Source organism: Arachis hypogaea, chromosome 18 (assembly GCF_003086295.3).
Source record: "Arachis hypogaea cultivar Tifrunner chromosome 18, arahy.Tifrunner.gnm2.J5K5, whole genome shotgun sequence".
Lineage (NCBI taxonomy): Eukaryota > Viridiplantae > Streptophyta > Magnoliopsida > Fabales > Fabaceae > Arachis > Arachis hypogaea.
Genome location: NC_092053.1, coordinates 120,338,138 through 120,350,223, shown reverse-complemented (window position 1 = coordinate 120,350,223; position 12,086 = coordinate 120,338,138). Strand labels below are relative to the sequence as shown.

The 12,086-nt window shown below is 36.0% G+C and overlaps 1 non-coding gene across 1 annotated transcript; it reads right to left on the bottom strand.

The window, feature by feature from the left end:
• Positions 1-2,471: 2,471 nt before the first annotated feature.
• LOC112774031 (small nucleolar RNA R71) lies at positions 2,472-2,578 on the bottom strand. Its single transcript, XR_003188545.1, has one exon. It is a non-coding gene; the product is annotated as a small nucleolar RNA R71 (small nucleolar RNA).
• Positions 2,579-12,086: the final 9,508 nt, after the last annotated feature.

Genomic DNA, 12,086 nt, shown 5'->3' with positions numbered 1-12,086 from the left:
TGAATAACTCGAGCTACAAAGATCCAATGGACGTGATTCAAGTGGCGTTGGAAAGCTAACTTCCAGAGCTTTCCAACGATATATAATAGTCCATACTTCTTTTCCGAACTCGCTGCCAAGGCTGCGCCTAACTTGAGATTTCTCAAGTTAGGCGCAAGACACAACAACAATACGCGAGATTGGTCCTGCCCACTTCAAGTTAGGTGCACTAAAGCTCAAGTTAGGTGCACTAAAACCCAAGTTAGGCGCAGCTTCACTCAACTAAACTCCAATTCATGCTGCCAAGCCCAAGTTAGGTGTGGATCCTAGTGAAGCCAAGTGGTCCCCATCCATCAATTTAAGGTCTGCTGATTGCTATAATTAATTCTAATTTAAATTCAAATTTTAAAAATAGGAAAAGATATTATTTTAGTTTTAAAGATAGATTTTTAATTAATTAGGATTAGATGTAAATAGAGGGATACCACTTCAACATTATTCGATCCGAGACTACCAAAATACATTTTATTAGAATCCTTATTTTCTACTCTGAACCATGAGCAACTAATCCTCCATTGTTAAGGTTAGGAGCTCTGTCTATTTCTATGGATTAATTTTATTGATTTTTCTATTTTAATTTATGCATGGATTTATAATTTAAGAATTGTTTTCGTTCTTTATTTTATGAATTTGGGTGGAACGGAAGTATGACTCTCTTTCTATTTGAGTTCTTGTATAACTTGGAAAAGCTATTTACTTGAACAACAGCTTGAAAACAATTTCTCCTAAATTTTAATTATCTGGATTTAACGGGATACGTGACATATAATCCTTTTATCTTTGGGTAATTAGAATTTTTGTGGCATATAAACTGGAATTTGATCATGTAGCTTCTAATTGGAATTAATTGTCCAAGGAATTGGCAGTTAATGAATTTTAGAGGAGACTAGAAAGGTCTAAGGAACTAGGGTCTAGTCACATATAGTTTGCCATAAATTAAATCCTACATAATTAAAATAGTTAGTAAGAAAAGTAAATCCGGAAAAATAGATAACTTTAAAACCTTAACTGCTTTCTCAATATTTTATTTCCAACATTTTTACTTGCCTTTCTTCAATATTATTTTTATTGTTTAATGTCTTTTAAACTCCTAAACATTATTTTCTGTTTGTCTAACTAAGCCTAACAAACACTGTTGTTGCTTAATACTTGATACGACTCGGTGCACTTGCCAGTAAGTTAGTGGATTACAAATACCGCACCAAATTTTTGGCGCCGTTATCGAGAATTGACTGTAATTGACAACTACTCGTTGCTTGATTTCTTAGATTTTATTTTATTTTATTATTATTAATTTTTATTTCTTTATTTGTTTATTTTTATTTTTATTTTTTATATTTTTTTTCCGTAATTCTTTTTCTTTTCTTCTTTCTTTCGTCCTTTCACTCGTACCCCCCTCCCCTGCTGTCCGTTCTCGTTTCCCACTCCCCTGTCCCTTCTTTGATTTTATTTTATTTTATTATTTTTTTATTTTGATTGTTCAAAAAAAAAAACTTACGGCGTTTTTTTTTTTATTTTTCTTTTTATTTTTTCTTTCCTTTTATTTTTATTTTTGTTTTCTTCTATTTTTTATATATTTTATTAGTTTTGTTTTATTTTTGTCTTAAAAAAATAATAAAAAAATATATAAATAAATAAATAAATAAATAACACTAATATTTTTTTAATTTCTGAAATTAAGTTTGGTATTCCCTAGTTATTTTTATTTTAATTTTTTCTGTTTATTTTTTCTGTTAATTTTTGAAAATTTTTTATTTAATTTCAGTTATTATTTTTGAATTTTTTTTATTTATTTAGTATTTTTATTTTATTTCTTTACACAGGTTACCTCACAAGGACTTTTCTGCACTCTGACGTAGAGAGTCCCATCTTTTCTTGTCTTCTGTTTGTTTATGCGCAGGAACAGAGACAAAGAACATCTCTTAGACTTTGATCCTGAACCTGAAAGAACTTTCAGGCGGCGTTTACAACAAGCAAGACTTTACAAGGCTACAGAATCCACTATGGATCCTAATAATAATGCTAATGCTAATGTGGCAAATCCGAATGGGGATGAGCAACAAAGGAGAGTGATTGGCTCTTATTCTGCTCCTACTGCAAATCTTTATAGAAAAAGTATTGTGGTGCCTCCCATAGCTGCAAACAACTTTGAGTTGAAGCCACAATTGGTCACCTTGGTGCAACAAAATTGCCAGTATCATGGACTTCCTCATGAAGATCCAAATCAGTTCATATCTGATTTTCTGCAGATATGTGATACTGTGAAGACAAATGGAGTGAACCCAGAGGTGTACAGACTCATGCTCTTCCCGTTTGCTCTGAGGGATAAAGCAAAGCTATGGCTAGATTCCCAACCAAAGGAGAGTCTGAATACTTGGGAAAAGGTTGTTACAGAGTTTCTCACTAAATTTTTTCCACCAAAGAAGCTGACTAAGCTTAGATTGGAGGTTCATACTTTCAGGCAGAAGGAGGGTGAAACTCTTTATGAAGCTTGGGAGAGATACAAGCTACTGACTAGGCAATGCCCTCCGGACATGTTCTCTAAATGGACCCAACTAGATATCTTTTATGAAGGCTTGGGTGAGATGTCCAAGATGAGCTTAGATGCCTCTGCAGGTGGTTCACTGCACAAGAAGAAGACACCAGAGGAGACTATTGAGCTGATTGAATTGGTTGCAAGCAACCAATATTTATACTCATCTAACAGGAATCCTGTGAACTCTGAGACCCCTCAGAAGAGAGGCGTGTTGGAAGTAGAAGCTGTTAATGCTCTTCTTGCTCAGAACAAGCTGATGTCTCAGCAAATAAATCTACTTACTCAACAGATAGGTGGCATACAAGTCTCAGCTATCAACACACAAAATTCACCACAAGAAATCTCCTATGACATGACAGGTAATTTTGTGCAAAATGATAATTATGATTATGCTCAACCTTCTTTCCAACAATGATCCATATTCTAAGACATACAACCAGGGATGGAGAAATCACCCAAATTTTGGATGGAGGGACCAACCTCAGATACCTCAGAACTTCAACAATAGTTCTCAGGGTGGTTTCCAGCAGAACAATGATTTGAAAGCAATATTGATAGGTTTTAGACAGGAAACCAGAGCATCCATCAAGAACCTGGAGATTCAAATGGGTCAATTAGCTACAAAAGTCACTGAAATTGATCAGAGGACCACTAATAGCCTTCCTGGTAACACAATTCCAAATCCAAGAGAGGAATGCAAGGCTATCACCTTGATAAGTGGACAAGTGGCAAGTACGGAAGCACAAGTTATGCAGGAAACCAGAGCCTCCATTAGAAACTTAGAGGTGCTAGTGGGCCAACTGAGCAAGCAAATACTTGAGAGGTCTGCAAGTACATTTCAAGAGGATACAATGGTGAACCCAGGAGAAGATTGCAAGGTTATTCAATTGAGAAGTGGTAAAGTATCTGGCTTTGAGACCAAGGCCAATGAAGAGCTAGTTGAAAAGGAAGCTCTAGAGGAGAAGAAGGGAGAAGTGGAGCACACCCCCTCCAAAGCGTGCAGACAACCCATTCCCAGACTCTCTTGACACTTATCCTACTTTGCCAAAGGCTCCCGAGTACAAGCCTAAAATGCCATATCCTCAAAGACTTCAAAAGGAGACCAAGGACAAGCAGTTTTCAAAGTTCTTGGAAGTCTTCAGAAAGTTGCAAATCAATATTTCTTTTACTGAGGTTTTGGAATAAATGCCTCTCTATGCCAAGTTCATGAAGGAGCTGTTGTCAAAGAAGAAGCTTTTAAAAGGAGATGAGACAGTGGTCCTGACTAAAGAATGCAGTGCCATCATTCAGAATAACTTACCAAAGAAGATGCCAGATCCAGGGAGCTTTCAAATTCCATGCACCATTGGGAGCACAACCTTTGAGAAAGCGTTATGTGATTTGGGAGCAAGCATCAATTTAATGCGCTTGTCTGTGATGAAGAAGCTGCAGATCCAAGAGGCACAACCCACAAAGATAGCATTACAGATGGCAGACAAATCTATGAAGCCTGCATACGAATTAGTGGAGGATATCTTGGTCAAAGTGGGTAAGTTCTTCCTCCCAGCAGATTTTGTAATTCTTGATACAGGGGAGGATGAGAATGCCTCTATAATTCTAAGAAGACCATTCCTAGCCACTGGAAGAGCTCTGATTGATGTAGAAGTGGGTGAATTAGTGCTTAGAGTGCATAATGAGCAACTGGTCTTTCATGTCTTCAAAGATATACATTCAACAGGTGAAGAAGAGAGGTGCATGCAGGCTGAGCTTATTGATCCAATCCTTCAAGAACCCCCTGATGATGCACAGCAGAGTCTGCAACTCAAACCTCCTTTGGTGACAATCAGTAAAATTCCTCCTGACATCAAACCTAAGTTTGGTGTTAGGAATGCATCATCCACCAAGGAGGAGGTTTCCAAAAAGAAGAAAATACCCAGGGGATGGAGAAACAAAAAGATCCCCACTGAAGGTTTCTCCCCAGGAATGAAGGTGGTGTTAACTAAGCATCCAGTGTGGATTTATACAGTAAACAGAATTCTCTCTCTGGAGCATATTGAGCTAATTTATGGAGACACAGGAAAGAAATTCAAAGTAAGGGGTGAAGAGCTGAGTCCCTATGATCCTCCTCCTTAGAGGAGCTGACCGTCAAGCTAGTGACGTTAAAGAAGCGCTTGTCGGGAGGCAACCCGATAACTTTGTATCCTTAGTTATTCTTTGTAGTAGTAGCTTTCTTACTTATTTTATTTTTATTGAGTTTTTATTATTTTTCTGATCATGCAGCTATTTTAGAACAGGAACCGGAGATTTCTCTTACTATTTGTTTTTATTTTCAGTTCTTCTTTGCTTGAGGACAAGCAAACCTTTAAGTTTGGTGTTGACGCTTCGCTTAAGGGTTTTCTATTTATTTTTATTGCACTAAGAGAGGTGAATCATCTTCACAAATGAGCACAACCTGAAGAATAAAATGACCGCTCGGATAACTAAGATGGTTGAGTTCATTTCATTTTTTATTTCTTTTCGCTTTTATTATGTTATGTTCCGATTTCCTGCTATTTTGCTTTGTTTGCTGCATGATCCTTTATTAGTTAGAATCCTAGGACTAGTTAGTTTTTTCTATTGCTTTAATTCTGAAAAGATGTCTCATATATTACTCACTGAGCTTGAATCCAAATAAAAAAAATACAGGAGTGATACATTGCATGAAAAAGGGGGTCTATATTGAAGAATAGTCTTATTTACTTAAATGTGGTGGTATTTTCTGTGATTCTGAATGCATGACATGAACAGTACATATTTTTGATAGTGAAGTTTATGAATGTTAAAATTGTTGGCTCTTGAAAGAATGATGAAAACAGAGAAATGTTATTGATAACCTGAAAAATCATAAAATTGATTCTTGAAGCAAGAAAAAGCAGTAAAAAACACAAAGCTTGCGAAAAAAATTTATATAAAAAAAAGCAAGCAGAAAAAGCCAATAACCCTTCAAACTAAAAGGCAAAGGGTAAAAAGGATCCAAGGCTTTGAGCATTAATGGATAGGAGGGCCCAAAGGTCTGGCCTAAGCGGCTAAAATCAAGCTGTCCCTAACCATATGCTTGTGGCGTGAAGGTGTCAAATGAAAAGCTTGAGACTGAGCGGTTAAAGTCGTGGTCCAAAGCAAAAAGAGTGTGCTTAAGAGCTCTGGGCACCTCTAACTGGGGACTCTAGCAAAACTGAGTCACAATCTGAAAAGGTTCACCCAGCTATGTGTCTGTGGCATTTATGTATCCAGTGGTAATACTGGAAAACAAAATGCTTAGGGTCACAGCCAAGACTCATAAAGTAGCTGTGTTCAAGAATCAACATACTGAACTAGGAGAATCAATAACACTATCTGAATTCTGAGTTCCTATAGATGCCAATCATTATGAACTTCAAAGGATAAAGTGAGATGCCAAAACTATTCAGGATTGCAGTTGTAAACCCCACTATAAGAAGAGAAATGAGCTTAAGCGAACTCTCATTCTCATGCAAATTCACATCCTAAGCTTATATTAGTTTTGGTTGCTTGAGGACAAGCAACAATTCAAGTTTGGTGTTGTGATGCGTGAGCATCTTTCCTATCTTTTCCTAGTGAATTTACATTTAAATTATTGAGTTTAATCAATAATTAATTATCTTTTAGCCACTATGGATGCTACTTTGAGACTTGTGCAATTCTGTTTATTTTAGGTAGCATTTGGCAGGATTTGATGGAGTTTCTGCAGAAGAAGAGATGAAGGCAAATGATGCTGTCAACCCAAACCTCTCTGCACTCAAACCTGAATAACCCGAGCTACAAAGATCCAATGAACGTGATTCCAGTGACGTTGGAAAGCTAACTTTCAGAGCTTTCCAATGATATATAATAGTCCATACTTCTTCTCCGAACTCGCTGCCAAGGCTGCGCCTAACTTGAGATTTCTCAAGTTAGGCGCAAGACACAACAACAATACGCGAGATTGGTCCTGCCCACTTCAAGTTAGGTGCACTAAAGCTCAAGTTAGGTGCACTAAAGCCCAAGTTAGGCACAGCTTCACTCAACTAAACTCCAATTCATGCTGCCAAGCCCAAGTTAGGTGTGGATCCTAGTGAAGCCAAGTGGTCCCCATCCACCAATTTAAGATTTGCTGATTGCTATAATTAATTCTAATTTAAATTTAAATTTTAAAAATAGGAAAAGATATTATTTTAGTTTTAAAGATAGATTTTTAATTAATTAGGATTAGATGTAAATAGAGGGATACCACTTCAACATTATTCGATCCGAGATTACTAAAATACATTTTATTAGAATCCTTATTTTCTACTCTGAACCATGAGCAACTAATCCTCCATTGTTAAGGTTAGGAGCTCTGTCTATTTCTATGGATTAATTTTATTGATTTTTCTATTTTAATTTATGCATGGATTTATAATTTAAGAATTATTTTTGTTCTTTATTTTATGAATTTGGGTGGAATGGAAGTATGACCCTCTTTCTATTTGAGTTCTTGTATAACTTGGAAAAGCTCTTTACTTGAACAATAGCTTGAAAACAATTTCTCCTAAATTTTAATTATCTGGATTTAACGGGATACGTGATATATAATTCTTTTATCTTTGGATAATTAGAGTTTTTGTGGCATATAAACTGGAATTTGATCATGTTGCTTCTAATTGGAATTAATTGACCAAGAAATTGGCAGTTAATGAATTTTAGAGGAGACTAGAAAGGTCTAAGGAACTAGGGTCTAGTCACATATAGTTTGCCATAAATTAAATTCTACATAATTAAAATAGTTAGTAAAAAAGTAAATCCGGAAAAATAGATAACTCTGAAACCTTAACTGCTTTCTCAATATTTTATTCCCAACATTTTTACTTGCATTTCTTCAATATTCTTTATATTGTTTAATGTCTTTTAAACTCCCAAACATTATTTTCTGTTTGTCTAACTAAGCCTATCAAACACTGTTGTTGCTTAATCCATCAATCCTCGTGGGATCGACCTTTACTCACGTAAGGTATTACTTGGTACGACCCGGTGCACTTGCCGGTAAGTTAGTGGGTTACAAATACCGCACCAACTAGCTTCATGAATCGCTAGTATTTCAGCATGATTAGAGGAGGTTGCTGCTATCGTCCGTTTTGTGGACCTCCATGATATAGCTGTACCACCATATGTGAACAGGTATCCTGTATGAGATCTCCCTTTATGTGGATCAGACAAGTATCCGGCATCTGCATAGCCAACTAGTTGTGACTTGGATCCATAGGGATGAAACAATCCCATATCAACCGTTCCATGAAGATATCGAAAGATTTATTTGACTCCACTCCAATGTCTTCTGGTTGGAGAGGAACTATATCTTGCTATTAAATTCACCGCGAATGATATGTCAGGTCGCATATTATTAGCAAGATACATTAGCGTTCCAATGGCACTAAGATATGGTACTTCAGGACCAAGGATATCTTCATTCTCTTCTTTAGGACGGAATGGATCCTTCTCCACATCCAAAGATCTTACGATCATTGGGGCACTCAAGGGATGTGACTTATCTATATAAAATCTTTTCAAGATCTTTTCTGTGTATGTTGTTTGATGAATAAAGATCCCATTTTTTATATGCTCGATCTGCAGGCCGAGACAAAATTTAGTCTTTCCAAGATCTTTCATCTCAAACTCTTCTTTTAGAGTTTTTATAATTGTTGGAATCTCTTCAGGAGTCCCAATGATATTTAAATCATCAACGTACACAGCAATTATAATGAATCCAAATGCAGATTTCTTTATGAAAACACATGGACAGATATCATCATTCTTGAATCCATTTTTGGCCAGATACTCAGTAAGACGATTATACCACATTCGTCCAGATTGCTTTAGACCATATAAATATCTTTGAAATTTAACTGAGTATAACCCTTGCGAATATTCACTTGATGGTTTAGATATCTTTAGTCCTTTAGGGACTTTCATGTAGATATCCCAATCTAATGAGCCGTATAAATAGGCTGTTACCACATCCATTAAATGCATATGCAGTTTATGATATGCAGATAAACTGACCAAATAACGCAATGTTATCGCATCCACTACAGGGAAATACGCTTCTTTATAATCTATACCGGGCCTTTGTGAAAAACCTTGTGCCACAAGTCGGGCTTTGTAGCGCACAACTTCATTTTTCTCATTTCATTTTCTCACAAATACCCATCGGTATCTAACAGGTTTTACATCTTCAGGTGTACGGACTACAGGTCCAAAGACTTCACATTTTGCAAGTGAGTCTAATTCAGCCTTCATGGCTTCTTTTCATTTTGGCCAATCATTCCTTTGTCGACATTCTTCGACTGATCTTGGCTCAAGATCCTTACTTTCATGCATGATATTTAATGCCACGTTATTAGCAAATATTTCATTGACAATTATCTTATTTCGGTCCCATTTCTCTCCTGTAAAGACATAATTTATCGAGATCTCATCATTTTTACAATTTTCAGGTACCTAAACGTCTTCTGGTGTTATATCAGCATTTTGGACAACTGCAGGTGTCTTTACTATATCTTTTTCAACAGGAATAGTATTTACCTCTTTTCTCTTTCGAGGATTTTTGTCTTTGGAACTGACAGGCCTACCACGCTTCTGGCGTGAATTTGCTTTAGTGGCTACTTGTCCTACTGGGACATCAATTCGAATTGGGGCATTTTCCACCCTGCCACGCTTCTGGCGTGAATTTGCTTCAGTGGCTACTTGTCCTACTGGGACATCAATTCGAATTGGGGCATTTTCCGCTGGTATATAAGATTTGGTTATCCTCTTTGTATCGAAAAATGCATCAGGCAATTCATTTGCTATTCTTTACAAATGTATAATCTTTTGAACTTCTAGTTCACATTGCCCTGATCGAGGATCTAAATGCATCAACGATGATGGATTCCAATTAAGTTCCTTTTCAGGAAGCTTATTCTCTCCCCTAATGTTGGAAATTTTGATTCATCAAAATGACAATCCGCAAACCGGGCTTTGAATACATCTCCCATTTGTATCTCAAGATACCTTAATATAGAGGGAGAATCATATCCAACATATATCCCCAATTTTCTTTGGGATCCCATTTTGGTGCGATTAAGTGGTGCAATGGGAACATATATCGCACACCCGAATATTCTTAAATGGGAAACATTTGGCTGCTGGCCAAAAGCTAGTTGCATAGGAGAGAACTGATGGTAACTCGTTGGCCTCAAACGAATAAGTGCTGCGGCATGTAAAACAGCATGCCCTAAACCGAGGTTGGGAGATTTGTTCTCATAAGTAAAGGTCTAGCAATCAATTGGAGGCGTTTAATAAGTGATTCTGCTAACCCATTTTGTGTGTGAACATAAGCTACTGGATGTTCAACACTTATTCCATTAGCCATACAATAAGCATCAAAAGCTTGGGAAGTAAATTCACCAGCATTATCAAGACGAATTACTTTGATTGAATTTTCTGGAAATTGTGCTTTTAATCGAATAATTTGAGCCAGTAATCTCGCAAACGCCAGGTTCCGAGAGGACAATAAGCACATATGTGACCATCTCGAAGATGCATCTATCAGGACCATAAATATCTAAAAGATCCACATGGTGGATGAATAGGTCCACATATATCACCTTGAATCCTTTCTAGAAATTCAGGAGACTCAAATCCAACATTTACTGGTGATGGTCTTAAAATAAACTTTCCCTGAGAACATGCAGCACAACAAAATTCACTAGTTTTAAGAATCTTCTGGTTCTTTAGTGAATGTTCATGGGAGTTTTCAATAATTCTCCTCATCATGGTTGTTTCCGGATGACCCAATCGATTGTGCCAAGTTATGAAATCATTTGGGCTAGTAAACTTCTGGTTTACAATGGCATGTGATTCAATTGCACTAATCTTGGTATAATATAACCCATATGAAAGTGAGGGTAACTTTTCTAATATAACTTTCTTATTTGAATCATGAGTTGTGATACATAAGTACTCATGATTTTTCTCATTCATAGTCTCAATATGATATCCATTTCGGCGAATACCTTTAAAACTCAACAAGTTTCTTCGAGACTTGGTAGACAATAGTGCATTATTTATTATGAATTTTGTTCCTCCAGGAAACAAAATTATAGCTCTTCCGGAGCCTTCTATCACATTGCCCGAGCCAATAATAGTATTAACATATTCTTCTTTTGGCACAAGATGGGTAAAATATATATCACTTTTAAGAATAGTGTGCGAACTTGCACTATCTCCAAGGCAAATATCTTCAGAATATGTCCTTACCATTTTTCTTCAAAGACAAATGATAATAATAATAAAATGAGTAGAAGTACATGCACAGTAAAATTATTCACATGAATACTTAACAAACACATACACATATCAAACTATTCCATCATTGATCAAATAGCCAATATTTCCTTCAGAGTCCTTAAAGAAATTAGATACATCATAATGAGTGGTGGAATTTTCATCATTTGAAACAAAATTTGTTTCCTTTCCTTTGTCATCTCTTTTCAAGGATGCTTGATAAAGATCAACTAGGTGCCTTGGGGTACGGCAGGTACGTGACCAATGGCCCTTTCCACCACAATGGAAGCATTTATCCTTAATTGATTTACTTTGCCCAGTGTTTCTTTCTTTATCCCACTTCTGGTGAGATCCTTTCTTATGAACATAATTTCTTTTCCTTCCATAATTTTTCTTGTTATCAAAATCTTGCCATTTACCTCTTCTGGGGTTATAATTTGCCGCATTTGCTTCATGAAATGGGGCGGCGCCAGCAGGGCACGCTTTATGATTTCTCAAAAGTAGCTCATTGTTGCGTTCAGCAACAAGAAGGCAAAAAATTAACTCAGAATATTTTTAATTTCTTTTTCTCAATACTGCTGCTGCAGGAGCACATTCGAGACATGGAAGATCGAAAAAAGTTTTCTCTAACATATCGGGCTTGAGGAAGTATCACCGTCTTTTGATGATTATATCTTTTTTTAAGGTCTTTCCACAGATCTGTAGGATCTTTTAATGTGATATATTCATTTTTTAATCATACGTCAAGATAACGACGAAGGAAAATTATGGCTTTGGCTATATCCTTCTGGGATGTATTATTTTCAGCCTTAATGGTATCTCCAAGATCCATTGAATCAAGATGGATTTTAGCATCTAACATCCATGATAAATAATTGTTTTCAAATATATTAAGAGCATTAAATTCAAGATGAAAGAGTTTCGACATAATGAAAATTTGTTACCTAAAGTCTTCCTAAAATTTCGTTAGAGTTTCGTGCTGATAACGTGTTATAAAATAACTAAATAAATGAATAAAGAAGAGGTAACAAATAAAATAAAAAAATATAAAGAGAGAGATATTAATAGTGTAGAAAGAAAGAAAAGAATGTTTATTGTTGCTGTTGTGTAAAAAGCATCGGCCTATATCCCTATTTATACATGTGCAAGGCTTTATTTTTTCAAATTATATTAAATATAATCTTCCTTGAGAATG